Genomic DNA, 7,321 nt, shown 5'->3' with positions numbered 1-7,321 from the left:
GACAGGACTTGTGAAGGAAAATGAGCTGAAGCTGATCCAAGTGTGGAGCAGGTCTATTACAGTGATCAAAACGACAGAAAGCCTGTCATAGGAGGGGACATGAGAAAACAAGGTTTGTTTACCCAAGAAAAATGAAGACTTAGAAGGATATGATGGTTGTCTATAAATAAATGAAGGGAGAATTCACCAAGGAGAGACATGAGCTATTTAATCTAGCACCAGCATTGGCATAAGAATAAATAGGATATGTTGGTCATAGACAAATTTAAACTGAAAAGAAAATGGAGAAGAGTACAAATTGCTAGAGCAGTGAGATTTCAGAATAGACTTCTAGTGAGGTTTGTGGGGAAAAACAGCCTTTTTCAGTGAGGAAATCAGTAAAGTTATGCATATAATTATACCATATGTTGTGTATAGGGCAGAAGACTGTCTGTCTTTACTCAGGAAGTTGCTTCCGGTCTGTCTTCCCATGTTGCTAAAGTAGAAAGTAGTGACAAGTGAATAAGCAAAGGTTGCACATAAAAAATAGCACGTGATCGTGTAAGCAGCTTCATTTGCATCAATTAACCATTTAATTATGGCATCCTAAATTCTAGAATTTTTGACTGCTTGACTAGCAACTTTCACAGCCTTGTTTTTTTCAAGGATTATTCTTGTGCTTGATGTTTAAAGGATAAAATACTAAAACATTTGTGTAAAAAAACTAAAGTGCCCTACCATCAACCTGTTTACAGTACTAATTTCAAAAACATCATGTGCATTTATATATGCCAGTACTGTGTATTTTAGAAATCTGTTTCATGTATGTGCTTGTTGTTTGTGTAATGTCTCCACAGATGCAGAGTCAGATCTCAAACCCCTTAAGAGCACTGCCTCTCTGATTTCTTGTTGAGATCAACAGCGTAGTATCTAAGGTACATGCTTTCAGATTACTTCTCTCTGTGAATTTAAGATTGAGGTAATTTGTTTTACTCATATCAGTTTATGACATCAGGTGTAATTGTTATCTAATTCCTGGTTATGATAACAATGATAACAATAATTACTTTTTAAAAATAATCTATTGTACATACCTCAGATTTTTTTTTTTTTTTTTTTTTTTTTTTCAAAAATCAGTATTTAAGTGAAGTTTGGTAGGGTTAAAATGTCTGACTTAATTACCTATTTAAATAAAAAGAGATAGATAAATCTGGTCCTTTTTAGAAGAAGTTTGGTGGGTTTTTTTTGTTTGTTTTTTTTTTTCCTGGAGTTGGTTCCTTTTTTCTTTTTATTTTCCTGTTGGGAAAATCAGGCTTACACTGTCATCCAAACTCATAATTGTCTCACTTGTCAAGCTCTGCAGCTCATACCTAAGACAAATCTTTTCTTCTACCTCTGTTAATTTTGCCTTTGTAAAAATTCCTTGAACAAGTGCAAATACACAATAACTGCTAACACATTACAGCTGTTCAGCTGGTATACAGAGCCAGCAATCACTCTCTCTTTCCTTCCCTCCTCCCCTTTTCTACATTTCTCCTCAGCATAATACTGGTTTACCTTTCTCCCTGGTCTACCTTACCTCTTCCCTGGTTTAAGTTATATGGTATAGTTCGGAGAATTGCAAAAAACACCCAACAGAGACAGAAGTTGACAAGTTCAGATAAACAGAAAAAATGGCAAGGTCTTCATGCTTTTCTGCTCCATGGATGAGCTGGTTCTCTGAAAGAATTAAGACATCAGGAATTATTTCTCATTTCTAGGAAACTTCTTTCCCAGAACTCCATTGTTTTCTTCAGTCTGTTCACAGAAATGAAGTCGTAGCATACACACAAATACACATGGGCACACATGAACACACACATGCATGCAGACACTCTTCAAACAAAATTAAAGTGTCTATACTTGGACCAGTAGTATTTAATACCTTCATAAACAGAATGCGCAGTGATGTTTGCAGATGAGACCAAGTCGACTGGTGCAGTTGATTCACTTGAGTAAAGGTTTACCGTCCAGACAGACCTTGACTGGCTTCATGAACCTCATGTAGTTCAACGAGGCCAAGTACAAGGTCCTGCACCTGGGTTGGTACAATCCCCAATAAAATACAGACTGGGGGATGAATTAATTGTGAGCAGCCTTGTGGAGAATAACTTCCAGATAAAGGCAGATAAAAAATTGGATATGAGCAAGAAATGTGCCCTTGCAGCCTGGAAAGCCATTGTATCCTGGTATACTTAAAAAGAAGCATGGGCAGCAGGTCAAGGGAGGTGATTGTCCCCCTATACACTGTTCTCATGAGACCCCCCCCCCCCTCTGAGTACTGGCTTCAGTTAGGGCTCCTCTGTAAAAGAAGCACATGGACTTGTTATAGTGAGTCCAGAGGAGAGACATGAAATTGACCAGAGGGCTGGAACACCTCTCCTATAAAGAATGGCCGACAGTTTGGGGTTTTTTTCAATCTGGAGAAGTCTCTGAGGAGAACTTATTGTGGCTTTTCAGTATATGAAGGGGGCTTATAAGAAAGACAGAGAGACTTTTTACCAGGGCCTTTATTGACAGGACAAGGGGCAACAGTATTAAACTGAAAGGTATTAGATTTAGATTACACATAAAAAGACTTTTTTCAAGATGGGGGTGGAACAGGTTTCTCAGAGAAGTTGTGAAAGTCAAGAGCAAAAAGTTGTGATCTTTAAGGTCCCTTCCAACCAAAACGATTCTATGATTCTATTGAAAGAACCACTTTGTGAGTTATAGATTTGGATAGGGCAAAAACTTTAAGTTCTGGCTGAAACACAAAATGGAAATTCTACTGAAAAATTAACAGCAATTTGTCAGAAATATACTCCTCTGAGACTTTGGACTGGGTTTTGGGGGGGTGTGTGTGTGTGTCTTGCTTGATTGGTTTTTTTGTATGTTTTTTAAATACTATTTTTTAATGTGATCTAAGATTTTATTAGACAAGATAGTTTCTTATACACTGTTTAATTTTCTTCGGACAATATTTCCATTTAACATGTGACACACAACTTGTCCATATGAGACCTATTGTTAGTTTCACAATGTCATCAGTGTTTTGAAGGCATAAGTTAAATATTAGTGGCAGTCTGAGAAGTGCACAGTTTATTGTATAGCAAATGTCTTACATGCTGCCAGTGAAATCCCTCACTGACACAGAATAGTTATCCAAGTTTTACTAAGCTGAGAGGAAATGGGTGTAGGACAGAAATAAATGCTGCCCATTCCCATTCAGGAGCTGGTACAAACGTCACGCTGAATCCCACACCTTTATTTTACATATTCAGCTCAGTTTTTGCATGCCATGGATGGAAGAGGGCAGCAAAAGTAAGGAAGCAATGTCTGGTACTGCTCAGCCTTCAGCCCTTTTCACAACTCAAGTTTCTCTCTCTGCTCTGTGGTAAACTTACTGGTAAGGAGGGCTCAGAGTCACCTTTCACTTGGAGAGTGAATTTTACTCTAAACAAACATGAGACGCAAAGAAGAGCTTAGGATGGTTCAATGGAAAGGTGATATGCTGCAAAGTACTTGACTCACCTTTAATTTTTCTGCATATATTTGTTCCATATCATTTTATATACAGATTTTATATAAAATATAATATATATAGTAATATATATATTATATATATTCCTTTATACTTCTAAACTAATTTTACAAATTCAGCCTCTTCATTCTCTTTATGCTGCTTTAATAACAACGTGTCTTCAAATTCTGCACTTCTAAAGTAATAATGACAGACTTTTTCCATCGTTCATGATGGATATTTTTTTGTTTGTTTTTACTTCCATTGCTCTGCCTCCTCCCTCCTCAAGTTGTTTGCTTTGTGCTTGTGTCTCTTAATTTGGCCTTGCAATACTTTTGTATGTGTCAGTCTCAGGTTCCAGGTATCTGCAGACACGGGAGAGGTCGGAATAGCAGGAGGTAATTATCCTTAATTTACAGACCAAGGTTAACCAAGATACATACAGTCTCAAAACTAACAGGTCTTCAGTGGTTTGTAAGGCCTTCCAAGATTGTTAAAGTCAGGATTTTATGTAAGCTGCTCTTCTCCATAACCAAGGGGCCTGACATCGAATACGATTTGAATTTACATTTGTCCCTTAAAAAATCTGCAAGCCGATGAGGAAAAGAAAGTAGCCTGCATGTTCTCAGGGGTAGGGTTGTGGGTTTTTTTTTTGTTTTTGGTTTTGTCTTGGTCTTTTTTTAACTTTGAAGAAATAGGAGAAGGAAAAGAGCTGTGTGTTTTTCAGTTATGGCATGTCTGGTTTGCAGTGGAACAGGTGGAAAGATATACTAACTTTTCACTCAAGACACTAAATGATCAGCTGACACAATGTTTATACTAGCAGATGAATGAGACAAATCCTTTTTATGGCACTGAAACTAACTGGCACAAACAGCCAGTGTCCCTAGTATTTAATTTCCTAGTGGGCATAAGGACTAGAGTTATAAGCAACCAGCTCTTTTTTTTTTTTTTTTTTTTAATCCAGTCTGTCTGTTAAACTGGAACAGCAAGACAATGAATTACTAACTTGTTTTCATCTCCTGTAGGCATGCTTTCTGAGTTGTATGGAGTATTTTTTCAGCATAGAAACAGAAAGGGAGCTAGGCTTTGTGGCTCAAATCACAAAACTCCTGTCTGTAACTCAAAGTCCACATAGATCTCAATGCAAACTAGTTCATTTTTGTCCATTTTCAAATACTAAACTAAAAGGATGAAATAAGGATCAGAGATGCCTTAGTCTCATGCTGTGGTCAGTAGCAAGAGATAAGTATTTCCTAGGGACAGTGTAGACTACAGGCTTCCAGAAAAGCAGCTACAATGAATCCAGGCCTAAAGTTCATCAGTACATCAGTTTCCCTGTAGAAGTCCTCTTTTCTTTTTATCAGCATTTGCACAAATAGCTTAAAGTCTATAAAACATAGAACAGGTGTTTTGGTCCTACAACTAGTTTCCAATCTGTTTATATTAGCATTCCTGTTGTGTATGTGCATGAAGAATGGCTGCCAGAGAATTGCTACATGTCAAAGACTAAAAGTATCCAAATCACCAGATCATAACATTATCTTTCAGTTTATGAAATTGATAAAAGCCTTCTAAAACAGACAATGTTCACTGCAGGTTCTTAAATACAATCTCTCTGCTTTATATCACTTAACAATCCTTACCCTTTTTATAAACTACTTTTTATATACACTCTATATGTAAATAAATTCTGTTAACAGCTGTAACTGATATCTATATTTAACTCAACCATGTGTGAATAGTCCAGCACAAAAAGATCTCCATGATGACTTAGAGTCACTGGAAGAGAAATAATTTGTACTTTTTTTGTCCCTCTGATTCTTTCTGCTAATGCAGCACTTGCTCACAAAATAAGTATGAAGAAAGAAATGTTGAATGTGTGGATTGCAGACAGCCTGCTCCTGACTGAGGTGAAGAGGATCTGTATCATCATTTCAACTTCCATCCTTACCACCTGCAGAGTAAAAAATGAAATCTTGTCATGCATGACAAGGATAGATTTATGCTTACCTTTGACCATGAAAGGAAGGCAAGAAAAGTAAGGTAAAAGAGGTTGAGGGTGGAAAGAACTAAAGGAAAAAAAACACAAACAAACAAACAACTTCTAATAAATTTCAATTCCAGATGTTACGCAGATCTGTAAAAGAAATGCCACCTCCCAGCAAGACACACACAGTAACAATGAGCAGCTAAACTTCTTGGCCCCCAAAAGAAATGGAGGTAAAAAAAACTTTTGTTGCTAGGGCTAGGGCTAAGCTTTTGAGCACACAGAACAGGGAAAACAAACCTTATCACAAATGACATAAAGGTCAGGATTCTTCAAATTAAATGTAAACTTTTACAGCATATACAATGACATTTGAGTTAGTTACCCTTTGTTCCCTTTAAAGACAATTTATATACCACACCTATTTTTAAGAAGATATTTAAATATATCAGATGTACAGCAAACTAGAAGAGTCAATTTCTTTTCTCTCTCTGTTACCCATGGAACTTACTCAAGCGGAGTACATTGTGCATGTACTTTGTAGATACAAAAAGACAGGTAACTCCAGTGTAGGATGTCTTTGCTGTACACAGGAAGAAAAAAACCTGGAGATCTGCAAGTCAGCTGGGATTTAGCTTAATGTATGCTGAGAAGGATGAGGCAGTTGAATGCCACATAAGAACACCACACAAGTCTGTGCCCCACCAACACAGGGGTGATAGCTCATATCTGGTCTGTGCCTAGGTACATCTCCAGGCAATGATATTAGGAATAAATAAATTTGAAGACAAGCTTATGCTTGTTCTTAACTGAACTTGAAATGAGAGATTAATCTTGATAACTCAAGCCTGCTGTTAGACTTGGTGATGAAATGCTTTTAAAGTCCCTTGAAGTCTAAAATAAATGAAGACTAAAATAAAATATATGCCATAAATGTTCCCTGCCCATATTTAACTGTATCGCCAAGTATGAATGAAATACCTTAATTGTTCTACAACAGACTTCTGTTGACAACACAGATAATATCTATCCCCTGATTTGATCTTAACTGTGTCATTCCAGGTTTTATACCAGTAAGAGTAATATGTCAAAAGGACTGCAGCTTTTTACAATATTGTAATCTTGTTAGGGTAACTGCATTTAATTGGCTCCCCAGATTCATTTATAGATGTAGTGTAGCTGAAACTTCAGAGATCTCTGGACACATTGTTAATAATCCTTGAAATATAAATATTTAATGGGGTTTGAGAAAAATCTTACAAATATTTTTGCACACTGAATGGCTCTGTGAGGTGCAAGTGAGGACCATACTTTAATGACTATGACTACTCAACTTGAAGATTAGGGTCTATTGTTGTTTCCCATTATCAGAGTTAACTCAAGTGGTGGGGATCAAAGCTTTGGTGTTGTAGGTGTGAGACTCATCACAGGCTGATGCTCTGTGATTGGAAATATTGCCTACAGCATTGTGGAAGGATGAGGTTTCTGTCTAGTTGCATAACAGTAACCCTGTTTCTGTATTTCTTTTAATGACATCTTCACAGCTGGACTGACATAAGTGCTTTTTTTGGGGGGGGATTGTTCTTTTTTTTCTTAATGTAGCTCAGACTACTAATAGCTCTTAATGTAATTTGTACAGTTTGGGGATTGCCTTCATTCAGTAATATTTCCATAATATAAGTATTAAACCCAATAATAATAACCAACACAGGTGAATGAAAAATAACTGGAGACAATACTACAAAAAAAGGAAGGGAAGGGAAGGGAAGGGAAGGGAAGGGAAGGGAAGGGAAGGGACTGTCTCTTAAGGG

At 36.9% G+C, this 7,321-nt stretch overlaps 1 long non-coding RNA gene across 1 annotated transcript; it reads left to right on the top strand.

Moving 5' to 3' along the window:
• The first annotated feature begins 835 nt into the window (after positions 1–835).
• LOC113489923 lies at positions 836–7,253 on the top strand. The gene is made up of 3 exons (XR_003400109.1): positions 836–914; positions 5,360–5,566; positions 5,648–7,253. It is a non-coding gene; the product is annotated as an uncharacterized LOC113489923 (long non-coding RNA).
• The last annotated feature ends 68 nt before the right edge of the window (positions 7,254–7,321 follow it).

This window comes from Athene cunicularia (genome assembly GCF_003259725.1).
Source record: "Athene cunicularia isolate RWA chromosome Z unlocalized genomic scaffold, athCun1 chrZ_part1, whole genome shotgun sequence".
NCBI lineage: Eukaryota > Metazoa > Chordata > Aves > Strigiformes > Strigidae > Athene > Athene cunicularia.
Note: the sequence above shows the minus strand (reverse complement) of the source record. Positions and strands in the feature narration are given on the sequence as shown.